Source organism: Pleurodeles waltl, chromosome 4_1, assembly GCF_031143425.1.
Source record: "Pleurodeles waltl isolate 20211129_DDA chromosome 4_1, aPleWal1.hap1.20221129, whole genome shotgun sequence".
In the NCBI taxonomy this organism is placed as follows: domain Eukaryota; kingdom Metazoa; phylum Chordata; class Amphibia; order Caudata; family Salamandridae; genus Pleurodeles; species Pleurodeles waltl.
The window spans coordinates 764260892-764276603 of record NC_090442.1 but is presented as its reverse complement, the minus strand read 5'-3'; the positions used below and the strand labels follow the sequence as shown (position 1 = coordinate 764276603).

General features: G+C 45.5%; 1 protein-coding gene across 3 annotated transcripts in view; it reads right to left on the bottom strand.

The window, feature by feature from the left end:
* TNPO3 (transportin 3) overlaps nt 1–15712 on the bottom strand; it is a 991461-nt gene that overhangs the window by 457369 nt on the left and 518380 nt on the right. The gene's annotated exons all lie outside the window — the stretch shown is intronic.

Sequence of the window (15712 nt, the reverse complement as noted above, 5' to 3'; positions counted from 1 at the left end):
CTTGTGTGTGCTGGTGAGGACAAAACGAATAAGTCGACATGGCACTCCCCTCAGGGTGCCATGCCAACCTCACACTGCCTATGCAGTATAGATAAGTCACCACTCTAGCAGGCCTTACAGCCCTAAGGCAGGGTGCACTATACCATAGGTGAAGGCACCAGTGCATGATCACTGTACCCCTACAGTGTCTAAGCAAAACCTTAGACATTGTAAGTGCAGGGTAGCCATAAGAGTATATGGTCTGGGAGTCTGTCATACACGAACTCCACAGCACCATAATGGCTTCACTGAAAACTGGGACGTTTGGTATCAAACTTCTCAGCACAATAAATGCACACTGATGCCAGTGTACATTTTATTGTGACATACACCCCAGAGGGCACCTTAGAGGTGCCCCCTGAAACCTTAACCAACTACCCGTGTAGGCTGACTGGTTTTAGCAGCCTGCCACACTCGAGACATGTTGCTGGCCACATGGGGAGAGTGCCTTTGTCACTCTGTGGCTAGTAACAAAGCCTGTACTAGGTGGAGATGCTTATCACCTCCCCCTTGCAGGAACTGTAACACCTGGCAGTGAGCCTCAAAGGCTCATCCCCTTTGTTACAGCACCCCAGGGCATTTCAGCTTGTAGAGTTGCCCGCCCCCTCTGGCCACGCCCCCACTTTTGGCGGCAAGGCCGGAGGACATAATAAGAAAAACAAGGAGGAGTCACTGGCCAGTCAGGACAGCCCCTAAGCAACCTGAGCTGAAGTGACACTGACTTTTAGAAATCCTCCATCTTGCAGATGGAGGATTCCCCCAATAGGGATAGGAATGTGACCCCGTCCCCTTGGGAGGAGGCACAAAGAGGGTGTAGCCACCCTCAGGGCTAGTAGCCATTGGCTACTGCCCTCTCAGACCTAAACACACCCCTAAATTCTGTATTTAGGGGCTCCCCTGAACCTAGGAACTCAGATTCCTGCAACCTAAGAAGAAGAGGACTGCTAACCTGAAAAACCCGGAGACACCAACTGCTTTGGCCCCAGCTCTACCGGCCTGTCTCCCCACTTCTAAAGACACTGCTCCAGCGACGCTCTCCCCAGGGACCAGCGACCTCTGAATCCTCAGAGGACTGCCCTGCTCTAGAAGGACCAAGAAACTCCCGAGGACAGCGGCTCTGTTCACCCAAGACTGCAACTTTGTTTCAAAGGGGCAACCTTAAAACAACTGTGTTTCCCGCCGGAAGAGTGAGACTTGCTACTCTGCACCCGACGCCCCCGGCTCGATTTGTGGAGAAAAATCACTGCAGGGAGGACTCCCCGGCGACAGAGACCGTGAGTCACCAGAGTTGCCCCCCCTGGGCCCCCACAGCGACACCTGCAGAGGGAATCCCGAGGCTCCCCCCTGACCGAGACTGCCTGACTCCCAGATCCTGACGCCTGGTAAAGACTCTGCACCCGCAGCCCCCAGGACCTGAAAGATCAGAACTCCAGTGCAGGAGTGACCCCCAGGAGGCCCTCTCCCTTGCCCAGGTGGTGGCTACCCGAGGAGCCCCCCCCCTTGCCTGCCTGCACCGCTGAAGAGACCCCTTGGTCTCCCATTGATTCCTATTACAAACCCAACGCTTGTTTGCACACTGCACCCGGCCGCCCCTGGGCCGCTGAGGTTGTACTTTCTGTGCCTTCTTGTGTGTCGTCCTCCCCCCCCCCCCCCCCCCCCCAAGTGCCCTACAAAACCCCCCTGGTCTACCCCGAGGACGCAGGTACTTACCTGCTGGCAGACTGACCCGGGGCACCCCTGTTCTCCATAGACGCCTATGTGTTTTGGGCACCTCTTTGACCTCTGCACCTGACCGGCCCTGAGCTGCTGATGTGGTAACTTTGGGGTTGCCTTGAACTTTGAGACTTGTAAGTGTTTTACTTACCTTCAAAACTAACCTTTACTTACCTCCCCCAGGAACTGTTGATTTTTGCAGTGTCCACTTTTGAAATAGCTTATTGCCATTTTTACAAAGACTGTACATGAAATTGTATTCATTAAAAGTTCCTAAAGTATCTAAGTGAAGTACCTTACATTTAAAGTGTTTGATGTAAATCTTGAAACGGTGGTTCTTAAAATAAACTAAGAAAATATATTTTTCAATCTAAAAACCTATTGGCCTGGATTAAGTCTTTGAGTGTGTGGTCCTCATTTATTGCCTGTGTGTTTACAACAAATGCTTAACACTACCCTCTGATATGCCTACTGCTGGACCACACTACCACAAAATAGAGCACTAGTATTATCTATTTTTGCCACTATCTTACCTCTAAGGGGAACCCTTGGACTCTGTGCACACTATTTCTTACTTTGAAATAGTATATATAGAGCCAACTTCCTACACAGTGTCTTTACGGATTTGAATTCTGGCCTGTTTCTCATCGAAATCCTCCATTTGTGTCAATTCCTCAGCAAGCCGTTTTTTTGGGTACCGAAGGGCCTGGAGTATTTGTTGGCCTCAGCTCCGAGAGTGACTTTCGGGGCTTCGACTCGATGGGTCGGTGCCTTATAATTTTGGAGCCTGTGCCTCGGCTCGAGGCCAAAGGCTTTGCTGATGGTGTGGCTTTTTTCGGTGCCGAAGATGTTGCTTGGTCACCGGTAGCTTTCTTAAGGGTGGAGCCATGGCCTTCTGGCAGTGGCGTCCCGAGGCCTTGTATTTGGGATTGGGTCTGGGCAAGCGTACTCACGTGCTGGCCCGCTCTGATTGGTCGGTCGAAGTCAGACTCTTGTTCGGAATCGGACCCCCGAACGGAGATGGCGGTGTGGATCATCTCCGCCTCTTCTGCATCGAGGCGTTTGGTGCTTCTGGACGCCATCTCTAACCTTTGCGCTCTTCGGTCTCTTAGAGTCTTTTTCGAGCTGAAGGATCTACAGGCCTCGCAGTAATCCTCTCGATGATCTGGAGATAAACACAGGTTACAAACCAGATGTTGGTCCGTGTAGGGATACTTGGCGTGGCACCGAGGGCAGAATCTAAACGGGGTCCGGTGCATGAGGCTTCGACAATACTTTTGGTTGGGCCGACCAGGCCCAAGTTCGGCGCCGGGTGCCCCGAAGGGCAAGTACAGATCTGTATCCGCCGGTACCGAGGTGTTGATGATGGATGATGATCAAAAGCGATAGACAAATTTAGCGAATTTGTAATATTTTTCCGACTCGAACAACCGGAGTGAAAAGAAACACGTCCAAATCCGATGGAGGAAAGAAAAAAAACTAAGATGGAGTCGATGCCCATGCGCAATGGAGCCTTAAAGGAGGAGTCACTCAGTCCCGTGACTCGAAAAGACTCCTTTGAAGAAAAACAACTTGTAACACTCCGAGCCCAACACTAGATGGCAGGACCTGTGCATAGCATGTGTATCTGCAGCTACACATGCCATCGAACATATACATATATATATATATATATATATATATATATATAACTATATGGAAAATGTCACTTACCCAGTGTACATCTGTTCGTGGCATTAGTCGCTGCAGATTCACATGCTGTGCACATCCTGCCATCTAGTGTTGGGCTCGGAGTGTTACAAGTTGTTGTTCTTCGAAGAAGTATTTTTGAGTCACGAGATCGAGGGACTCCTCCCATTTCGGCTCCATTGCGCATGGGCGTCGACTCCATCTTAGATTGTTTTCCCCGCAGAGGGTGAGGTAGGAGTTGTGTATTATAGTAATAGTGCCCATGCAATGGAGTGAATACGTATGTACATAATGTAGTTTAAAGTTATATATTTACAAATTTACAAATGTTCAAGATCAACTTCTAACCGGCTACAGGCTCCCAGGGAGGCGGGTGGGCGCATGTGAATCTGCAGCGACTAATGCCACGAACAGATGTACACTGGGTAAGTGACATTTTCCGTTCGATGGCATGTGTACCTGCAGATACACATGCTGTGCATAGACTAGTAAGCAGTTATCTCCCCAAAAGCGATGGTTCAGCCTGTAGGAGTTGAAGTTGTTTGAAACAATGTTCGCAGTACTGCTTGACCTACTGTGGCTTGTTGTGCCGTTAACACATCCACACAGTAGTGTTTGGTAAATGTATGAGACGTATACCATGTAGCTGCCTTACATTTTTCGGTCATTGGAATATTTCCTAGTAAGGCCATGGTAGCACCTTTCTTTCTAGTTGAGTGTGCCTTTGGTGTAATAGGCAGTTCTCTTTTTGCTTTAAGATAACAGGTTTGAATGCACTTAACTATCCATCTAGCAATGCCTTGTTTAGAAATTGGATTTCCTGTATGAGGTTTTTGGAAAGCAATAGATAATTGTTTTGTTTTTCGAATTAGTTTTGTTCTGTCAATGTAGTACATTAACTCTCTTTTGATATCTAATGTATGTAGTGCTCTTTCAGCTACAGAATCTGGCTGTGGAAAGAACACTGGTAGTTCTACTGTTTGGTTCAAGTGGAACAGTGATATGACTTTTGGTAAGAATTTAGGATTTGTTCGTAAGACTACTTGATGCCTGTGTATCTAAATAAATGGTTCTTGTATGGTAAATGCTTGTATCTCACTTACTCTTCTTAGAGATGTGATAGCAATTAGGAATGCAAATTTCCATGTTAAGTATTGCATTTCACATGAGTGCATAGGTTCGAAGGGTGGACCCATGAGGCGAGTTAAGACAATGTTGAGGTTCCACGAAGGAACTGGTGGTGTTCTTGGTGGTATAATTCTCTTTAGGCCTTCCATAAATGCTTTAATGACTGGTATCCTAAATAATGAAGTTGAGTGTGTAATTTGCAGATAAGCTGAAATTGTGGTAAAATGTATTTTAATGGATGAAAAAGCTAGCTTTGACTTTTGCAAATGTATTAAGTAGCTTACAATGTCTTTAGCAGATGCGTGTAATGGTTGGATTTGATTATTGTGGCAATAATAAACAAATCTTTTCCACTTATTTGCATAGCAATGTCTAGTGGTTGGTTTCCTAGCTTGTTTTATGACCTCCATACATTCCTGTGTAAGGTCTAAGTGTCCGAATTCTAAGATTTCCCGAGCCAAATTGCTAGATTCAGCAATGCTGGATTTGGGTGTCTGATCTGTTGTTTGTGTTGAATTAACAGATCTGGTTTGTTTGGTAGTTTGACATGAGGCACTACCGAGAGGTCTAGTAGTGTTGTGTACCAAGGTTGTTTTGCCCAAGTTGGTGCTATTAGTACGAGTTTGTTTTGACTCAATTTGTTTACTAGATATGGAAGGAGTGGGAGAGGGGGAAAAGCGTATGCAAATATCCCTGACCAACTCATCCATAACGCATTGCCCCGAGACTGATCTTGTGGGTATCTGGATGCAAAGTTTTGGCATCTGACGTTTTCTTTTGTTGCAAATAGGTCTATTTGTGGTATTCCCCATCTTTGGAAGTAAGTGTTTAGTATTTCGGGGTGAATCTCCCATTCGTGGATCTGTTGATGATCCCGAGAAAGATTGTCTGCTAACTGATTCTGAATCCCTGGAATAAACTGTGCTATTAGGCGAATGTGGTTGTGAATCGCCCAATACCTTATTTTTTGTGCTAGAAGACACAACTGATTTGAGTGTGTTCCTCCTTGTGTGTTGAGATAATACGTCGTTGTGATGTTGTCTGTTTTGACAAGGATGTGTTTTTGGCTTATTATGGGTTGAAATGCTTTTAGCGCTAGAAATACTGCCAGTAGTTCTAAGTGATTTATGTGAAGTTGTCTTTGCTGAGTGTCCCATTGTCCCTGGATGCTGTGTTGATTGAGATGAGCTCCCCATCCTATCATGGAGGCATCCGTAGTTATTACGTATTGAGGCACTGGGTCTTGGAAAGGCCGCCCTTGGTTTAAGTTTATGTTGCTCCACCATAGAAGCGAGTTGTATGTTTGGCGGTCTATCAACACTAGATCTAGAAGTTGACCCTGTGCCTGTGACCATTGTGATGCTAGGCACTGTTGTAAGGGCCGCATGTACAATCTGGCGTTTGGGACAATGGCTATGCATGAGGACATCATGCCTAGTAGTTTCATTACCATCTTGACCTGTATTCTTTGTTCTGGATACATGACCTGTATTACTTTGTGAAAAGCTTGTACCCTTTGTGGACTTGGAGTGGCAACCCCTTTTGCTGTGTCGATTGTCGCCCCTAAATATTGCTGTGTTTGGCACGGCTGAATGTGCGACTTTGTGTAGTTGATTGAGAAACCTAGTTTGTGGAGTGTCTCGATAACATACTTTGTGTGTTGTGAACACCTTTTTTGCGTGTTGGTTTTGATTAGCCAATCGTCTAGGTATGGGAACACGTGTATTTGCTGTCTTCTGATATGCGCAGCTACCACTGCCAGGCATTTTGTAAAAACTCTTGGCGCAGTTGTTATCCCAAATGGCAACACCTTGAATTGGTAATGTACCCCTTGGAATCCAACTCTTAGGTACTTTCTGTGTGAAGGATTTATCGATATATGGAAGTATGCATCCTTTAGGTCTAGTGTTGTCATGTAGTCTTGCAGTTTGAGCAATGGGATTACGTCCTGTAATGTCACCATGTGAAAGTGATCTGATTTGATGTAGGTGTTTAACGTTCTGAGATCTAATATAGGTCTTAGAGTTTTGTCCTTTTTGGGTATGAGAAAGTACAGAGAGTAAACTCCTGTTCCTTTCTGATGAACTGGTACTGATTCTATTGCTTCTTTTTGTAACAACGCTTGTACTTCCAGTTGTAGAAGGTCTATGTGTTGTTTTGACATATTGTGTGTTTTCGGTGGGACATTTTTAGGGAAATTGAGAAATTCTATGCAATAACCATGCTGGATAATTGCTAATACCCAAGTATCTGTTGTTATTTCCTCCCATTGTTTGTAGAACTTGGTTAGTCTCCCCCCCACAGGTGTTACGTGTTGGGGATTTGTGACGTGTAAGTCACTGTTTTTTTTGTGGAGTTTTGGGACTTTGGAACTTTCCTCTACTTTTTTTGAACTGTCCCCCTCTATATTGTCCCCGAAAACTTCCCTGCTGATATTGGCTCTGATAAGTGGGCATTGTTTGTGAGGTTGTGGGTTCTGTGCTTTGCCCTCGAAACCCCCCTCGAAACTGGGTTTTTCAAAATGTGCCTCTGGTCTGTGGGGAGTAGAGTGCGCCCATGGCTTTGGCCGTATCAGTGTCTTTCTTAAGTTTTTCGATAGCAGTGTCCACCTCCGGCCAAAACAACTGCTGTCCGTTAAATGGCATATTCAGCACAGCTTGCTGTATTTCGGGTTTAAATCCTGATGTATGCAGCCATGCATGTCTCCTTATTGTCACTGCTGTGTTGACAGTTCTAGCAGCTCTGTCTGCTGCATCCATTGCTGACCGTATCTGATTGTTGGAGATACTCTGTCCTTCTTCTACTACTTGCTGTGCTCTCTTCTGGAACTCCTTGGGCAAATGTTCTATAAAGTGTTGCATTTCGTCCCAATGAGCCCTATCGTATCTGGCCAACAAAGCTTGTGAGTTTGCAATACGCCACTGGTTTGCTGCCTGTGCCGCCACCCTTTTCCCTGCTGCGTCGAATTTTCGACTTTCTCTATCTGGAGGTGGTGCATCTCCTGAAGTATGTGAGTTCGCTCTCTTGCGAGCTGCCCCTACTACAACTGAGTCCGGTGTTAGCTGTTGTGTGATGTACACGGGGTCTGTTGGTGGCGGTTTATATTTTTTCTCTACTCTTGGAGTAATGGCCCTTCCTTTTACAGGCTCCTCAAACACTTGTTTGGAGTGTTTTAGCATTCCAGGTAGCATGGGGAGACTCTGGTAGTGGCTGTGTGTGGACGACAGTGTATTAAATAGAAAGTCGTCTTCAATGGGCTCTGCATGCAGGCTGACATTATGAAATGCCGCTGCCCTCGACACCACCTGTGCGTAGGCTGTACTATCTTCTGGTGGCGACGGCCTAGCTGGATAACAGTCAGGACTATTATCTGACACTGGCGCATCATAAAGATCCCACGCGTCTGGGTCATCTTGACTCATCCCTGTATGAGTCGGGGATTGCATCATAGGTGGAGTGGCTACCGGTGATGGTTGCGGCGAGCGTTGTGGAGACGGTGGCGGGCTTACTTGTTTAGCCACCTTTGCCTGTGGCTGCTTGTCTTTCTCCTGGAAGGCAAGTTCGCGTTTCATTCTAATAGGAGGGAGAGTGCTGATCTTCCCCGTTTCTTTTTGGATTTGGAGCCTTCTTTGGGTGTAGTCTGGCTCCATTGTCTCCAATTCCTGTCCAAATCTATGTATTTTCATTTGTGAGGACAGTCCTTGTTCCTCTGTGTAGGAACTTGATTTTGGTTCCGAGGCCGGATGTTTCGGTATCGAAAGTTTTTCGGCTACTTTTTCCGGTTCCGACGAAACCTTTTTTATTTTCGGCGTCGTTGTCTCTCGGTGCCGCTGTCTCAGTGCCGAACTTGTTCGGAGCCGCTATCTCGGGCCCGAGATTGCTGTGTGGCGGTATCTCGACCAGAGTCGGATGACTTCGACACCAGCGTGCCCTTTTTAGGTGCCGATGTTCGGTCACCTATTTTTCGGGTTAAGCCATGGCCTGTTGGTGGTGGCGTCCCCTGGGCTTTTGTGGTCTTTTCGTGAGTTTTATGTTTCAACGTCTTACTCACGGTTTTCGGCGTTTCTTCGGGATCGAGCTCGTCCAAGTCCGATTCCTGGATGGAGAAGGTTTCTTCTTCCTCCTCGAAATGCCATTGTCCTGTCGGCGCCGACACCATCTGCAGTCTTCTTGCTCTTCGGTCTCTTAGTGTGTTCCTGGACCGAAACGCTCGACAGGCTTCACAAGCATCTTCCTTGTGTTCTGGTGACAAACACAAGTTACAGACCAGATGCTGATCTGTATATGGATACTTGTTAGGCATTTTGGACAGAAGCGGAATGGGGTCCGTTCCATCAGCCTTGAAGAGACACGTGGCCGGGCCGACCAGGCCCCGACGGGGGATAGAAAAAACCCCGAAGGGCCACCGGAGCTCTTCCAAAGTCAGTGTCGATCTGTTAGAACTAACCCGATACCGAACGCAAACAATACTGACGATTTTTCCGAGATTCTAACTAACTTTCCGACCCGAAACCCGGAGCGAAAAGGAACACGTCCGAACCCGATGGCAGAAAAAAAACAATCTAAGATGGAGTCGACGCCCATGCGCAATGGAGCTGAAATGGGAGGAGTCCCTCGATCTCGTGACTCAAAAAGACTTCTTCGAAGAAAAACAACTTGTAACACTCCGAGCCCAACACTAGATGGCGGGATGTGCACAGCATGTGTATCTGCAGCTACACATGCCATCGAACATATATATATATATGGAAAATGTCACTTACCCAGTGTACATCTGTTCGTGGCATTAGTCGCTGCAGATTCACATGTTGTGCACATCCCGCCATCTGGTGTTGGGCTCGGAGTGTTACAAGTTGTTTTTCTTCTAAGAAGTCTTTTCGAGTCACGAGACCGAGGGACTCCTCCCATTTCGACTCCATTGCGCATGGGCGTCGACTCCATCTTAGATTGTTTTCCCCGCAGAGGGTGAGGTAGGAGTTGTGTATGCTAGTAATAGTGCCCATGCAATGGAGTGAATACGTATGTACATAATGAAGTTTAAAGTAATATATTTACAAATTTACAAATGTTCAAGATCAACTTCTAAACGGCTACAGGCTCCCGGGGAGGCGGGTGGGGACATGTGAATCTGCAGCGACTAATGCCACGAACAGATGTACACTGGGTAAGTGACATTTTCCGTTCGATGGCATGTGTACCTGCAGATACACATGCTGTGCATAGACTAGTAAGCAGTTATCTCCCCAAAAGCGGTGGTTCAGCCTGTAGGAGTTGAAGTTGTTTGAAATAATGTTCGTAGTACCGCTTGACCTACTGTGGCTTGTTGTGAAGTTAACACATCTACACAGTAGTGCTTGGTAAATGTATGAGGCGTAGACCATGTTGCTGCCTTACATATTTTGTTCATTGGAATATTTCCTAGAAAGGCCATGGTAGCACCATTCTTTCTGGTTGAGTGTGCCTTTGGTGTAATAGGCAGCTCTCTTTTAGCTTTAAGATAGCAGGTTTGAATGCACTTAACTATCCATCTAGCAATGCCTTGTTTTGAAATTGGATTTCCTGTATGAGGTTTTTGAAAGGCAATAAATAGTTGTTTTGTTTTTCTAATTAGTTTTGTTCTGTCAATGTAGTACATTAGTGCTCTTTTGATGTCTAATGTATGTAGTGCTCTTTCAGCTACAGAATCTGGCTGTGGGAAGAACACTGGTAATTCTACCGTTTGATTCAAGTGGAACGGTGATATTACTTTTGGTAAAAATTTAGGATTTGTCCCTAGAACTACTATATTTTTGTGTATTTGAATAAATGGTTCTTGTATGGTAAATGCTTGAATTTCACTCACTCTTCTTAGAGATGTGATGGCAATTAAAAATGCAACTTTCCACTTAAGTATTGCATTTCACAGGAGTGCATGGGCTCAAAAGGTGGACCCATGAGTCGTGTTAAGACAATATTGAGGTTCCATGAAGGCACTGGTGGTGTTCTTGGTGGTATAATTCTCTTTAGGCCTTCCATAAATGCTTTTATGACTGGTATCCTAAATAATGAAGCTGAGTGCGTAATTTGCAGGTAAGCTGAAATTGCAGTAAGATGTATTTTTATGGAAGAGAAAGTTAGTTTTGACTTCTGCAAATGTAGTAAGTATCCTACTATATCTTTTGCAGATGCGTGTAAGGGTTGAATTTGATTATTATGGCAGTAATAAACAAATCTTTTCCACTTATTTGCATAGCAGTGTCTAGTGGTAGGCTTCCTAGCTTGTCTTATGACGTCCATACATTCTTGTGTGAGGTCTAAGTGTCCGAATTCTAGGATTTCAGGAGCCAAATTGCTAGATTCAGCGATGCTGGATTTGGATGTCTGATTTGTTGTCTGTGTTGTGTTAACAGATCTGGTCTGTTTGGTAGTTTGACATGAGGTACTACTGAGAGGTCTAGTAGTTTTGTGTACCAAGGTTGTCTTGCCCATGTTGGTTCTATTAGTATGAGTTTGAGTTTGTTTTGACTCAACTTGTTTACTAGATATGGAAGGAGTGGGAGAGGGGGAAAAGCGTACGCAAATATCCCTGACCAGTTCATCCATAGGGCATTGCCCCGAGACTGATGTTGTGGGTACCTGGATGCGAAGTTTTGGCATTTTGAGTTTTCCTTTGTTGCAAATAGATCTATTTGTGGTGTTCCCCAAATTTGAAAGTAAGTGTTCAGTATTTGGGGGTGAATCTCCCATTCGTGGATCTGTTGGTGATCTCGAGAGAGATTGTCTGCTAACTGATTCTGAATTCCTGGAATAAATTGTGCTATTAGGCGAATGTGGTTGTGAATCGCCCAATGCCATATTTTGTGTGTCAGGAGACACAACTGTGTCGAGTGTGTCCCGCCCTGTTTGTTTAGGTAATACACTGTTGTCATGTTGCCTGTTTTGACAAGAATGTATTTGTGGGTTATTATGGGTTGAAATGCTTTCAGCGCTAGAAATACCGCTAACAGTTCTAAGTGATTTATGTGAAACTGTCTTTGCTGTATGTCCCATTGTCCTTGGATGCTGTGCTGATTGAGGTGTGCTCCCCACCCTGTCATGGAAGCATCTGTCGTTATCACGTATTGTGGCACTGGGTCTTGGAAAGGCCGCCCTTGGTTTAAATTTATACTATTCCACCATTGAAGCGAGATGTATGTTTGGCGGTCTATCTACACCAGATCTAGAAGCTGACCCTGTGCTTGTGACCATTGTGATGCTAGGCACTGTTGTAAGGGCCGCATGTGCAACCTTGCATTTGGGACAATGGTTATGCATGAAGACATCATGCCTAGTAGTTTCATTACTATTTTGACTTGTATCCTTTGTTTTGGATACATGGCTTGTATTACATTGTGAAATGTTTGAACTCTTTGTGGACTTGGAGTGGCAATCCCTTTTGCTGTGTTGATTGTTGCTCCCAAGTATTGCTGTGTTTGACACGGCAGAAGGTGTGATTTTGCGTAGTTGATTGAGAAACCTAGTTTGTGTAGGATTTCTATGACATATTTTGTGTGTTGTGAACACCGTTTTAGCGTGTTGGTTTAGATTAACCAATCGTCCAGGTACGGGAACACATGTATTTGCTGCCTTCTGATATGTGCAGCTACTACTGCCAGGCATTTTGTAAAAACTCTTGGCGCAGTTGTAATTCCGAATGGCAACAATTTGAATTGGTAATGTATCCCTTGGAATACAAACCTTAGGTACTTTCTGTGTGAAGGATGTATTGGTATATGGAAATATGCATCCTTTAAGTCTAGTGTTGTCATGTAGTCTTGTTGTTTGAGCAGTGGGATTACGTCTTGTAAAGTAACCATGTGAAAGTGGTCTGATTTGATGTAGGTATTTAATGTTCTGAGATCTAGTATAGGTCTGAGAGTTTTGTCTTTTTTGGGTATCAGAAAGTACAGTGAGTAAACTCCTGTGTTTAATTGTTGTTTTGGTACTAATTCTATTGCTTCTTTCTGTAGCAATGCTTGAACTTCTATTCCTAGAAGGTCTATATGTTGTTTTGACATACTGTGTGTTTTCGGTGGGACGTTTGGAGGGAATTTGAGAAATTCTATGCAAAAACCATGCTGGATAATTGCTAAGACCCAAGAGTCTGTTGTTATTTCCTCCCAATGTGTGTAAAACTTGGTTGGTCTCCCCCCACAGGTGTTATGTGTTGGGGCTTTGTGACCTTGAAGTCACTGTTTGTTTGGAGGAGTTTTGGGACTTTGGAATTTTCCTCTATTTTTTTTAAAATTGTCCTCCTCTATATTGTCCCCGAAAACCTCCCCGCTGATACTGGCTCTGGTAAGTGGGCTTTGTTTGTGAGGTTGTGGCTTCTGTGGTCTGCCCTCGAAATTGTGTCTTTCGAAATGTGCCTCTGCTCTGCGGGGAGTAGAGTGCGCCCATGGCTTTGGCCGTCTCAGTGTCTTTTTTAAGTTTTTCTATGGCAGTGTCCACCTCCGGCCCAAACAACTGCTGTCCGTTGAATGGCATATTTAGCACAGCTTGCTGTATCTCTGGTTTAAATCCTGATGTACGCAGCCATGCATGTCTCCTTATTGTTACTGCTGTGTTGACAGTTCTAGCAGCTGTGTCTGCAACATCCACTGCTGACCGTGTCTGATTATTAGAGATACTCTGTCCCTCTTCTACCACTTGCTGCGCTCTTTTTTGGAACTCTTTTGGTAAATGTTCAATAAAGTGTTGCATCTCATCCCAATGGGCCCTATCATATCTGGCTAACAAAGCTTGGGAATTTGCAATGCGCCACTGGTTTGCTGCCTGTGCCGCCACCCTTTTGCCTGCAGCATCAAATTTTCTACTTTCTTTATCTGGAGGCGGTGCATCTCCAGAAGAATGTGAGTTGGCTCTTTCGCGCGCTGCTCCCACTACAACAGAATCTGGTGTTAGCTGTTGTGTGATGTACACTGGGTCTGTTGGTGGCGCTTTATATTTTTTATCTACTCTTGGAGTAATGGCTCTCCCCTTGACAGGTTCTTCAAACACTTGTTTGGAGTGTTTGAGCATTCTGGCAAACATCGGAAGACTTTGATATTGACTGTGTGTAGACGACAGTGTATTAAAAAGAAAGTCGTCTTCAATGGGTTCTGAATGAAGGCTGACATTGTGAAATGCTGCAGCTCTTGATACCACTTGAGCGTAGCCTGTACTATCCTCTGGTGGCGATGGTCTTGCTGGATAGCATTCAGGGCTATTATCTGACACTGGTGCGTCATAAAGGTCCCATGCGTCAGGGTCATCTTGACTCATTCCCGTATGAGTTGGTGATTGCATCATTGGTGGAGTGGCTACAGGTGATGGTGGTGGAGAGTGATGTGGGGATGGTGGTGGTGTCACTTGTTTAGCCACCTTTGCGTGTGGCTGTTTGTCCTTGTCTTGGAAGGCAAGTTTACGTTTCATCTTGATCGGAGGAAGAGTGCTGATCTTCCCCGTATCTTTTTGAATAAAGAGCCTTCTTTGTGTGTGATCTGGCTCTATTGTCTCTAATTCTTGTTGAAATCTGTGTGTCTTCATTTGTGAGGACAGTCCTTGTTCCTCTGAATAGGAACTACTTTTCGGTTCCGAGGCCGGATGTTTCGGTACCAAAACCTTTTCGGCAGCCTTTTTCGGCTCGGACGAAACCTTTTTTATTTTCGGCGTCGTGCCTTCTCGATGCCGACCCATTTCGGTGCCGCTGTGTTGATGCCGAATCTTCTCGGACCCGCTATCTCGGGCCCGAGATTGCTGTGTGCCGGTATCTCGACCGGAGTCGGATGACTTCGACACCAGCTCGCCCTTTTTCGGTGCCGATGGACGGTCACCTATCTTTCGGGTTAAGCCATGGCCTGTTGGCGGTGGCATCCCCTGGGCTTTAGCGGTCTTCTCGTGAGTGCTCTGCTTCGACGTCTTACTCACGGTTTTCGGCGTTTCTTCGGGATCGACCTCCTCCGAGTCCGATCGATTCCTGGGTGGAGAATGTTTCTTGTCCTGTCGGCGCCGACGCCATTTGCAGTCTTCTGGCCCTTCGGTCCCGGAGTGTCTTCCTGGACCGAAACGCTCGACAGGCCTCACAAGAATCCTCCTTGTGTTCTGGTGACAAATACAAGTTACAGACCAGGTGTTGATCTGTATATGGATACTTGTTATGGCATTTTGGACAGAAGCGGAATGGGGTCCGTTCCATCAGCCTTGAAGAGACACGTGGCTGGGCCGACCAGGCCCCGACGGGGATCGAAAAAAACCCCGAGGGGCCACCGGAGCTCTTCTTAATTCGGTGTCGATCTGTTGTAACTAACCCGATACCGAACGCAAACAATACCGACGATTTTTCCGAGATTCTAACTAACTTTCCGACCCGAAACCCGGAGCGAAAAGGAACACGTCCGAACCCGATGGCGGAAAAAAAACAATCTAAGATGGAGTCGACGCCCATGCGCGATGGAGTCGAAATGGGAGGAGTCCCTCGGTCTCGTGACTCGAAAAGACTTCTTCGAAGAAAAACAACTTGTAACACTCCGAGCCCAACACCAGATGGCGGGATGTGCACCGCATGTGTATCTGCAGCTACACATGCCATCGAACATATATATATATATATAAAATATCAAAAAGACGCGAGTCAGTCAGCACCCAGCACAGCAGGCTTCAACAGGGTTGCGAACCCTTATACATAGTCAACAGTACTTCTTATAAAGAAGACGATGTTACAGCCACTTACTTGCTACAGTCCAGATATCTTTTAATCAGGCAGACAAACAAAAAAGGCAAGTGCTCTCCAACGCGTTTCAGGAGACTCAGCTCTCTTGCTCACAGAGATATTCTAAACCCCATTTCCCTTTCCATTATAACTGATACTATAGACATAAAAACAAAAAACGGACTACATTTAATGCATACACCAATGGCAGCCATCTTAGAATGTATTACTACTACTAAAAATACAACCTCGTTTTTATAGCACATTTCATCTAATTTACCACGTTCTATTTAATACATCTCTACTTCATTATAATAATTTCAATCATCCTCCTATTTGTACATTTACAAATGGTCCAATTTTTTTTTTTTATATATATATATTTTCTCCACCAAGTGACAAGGTCAAACACGGCACACACAGGAAACCCTGTGA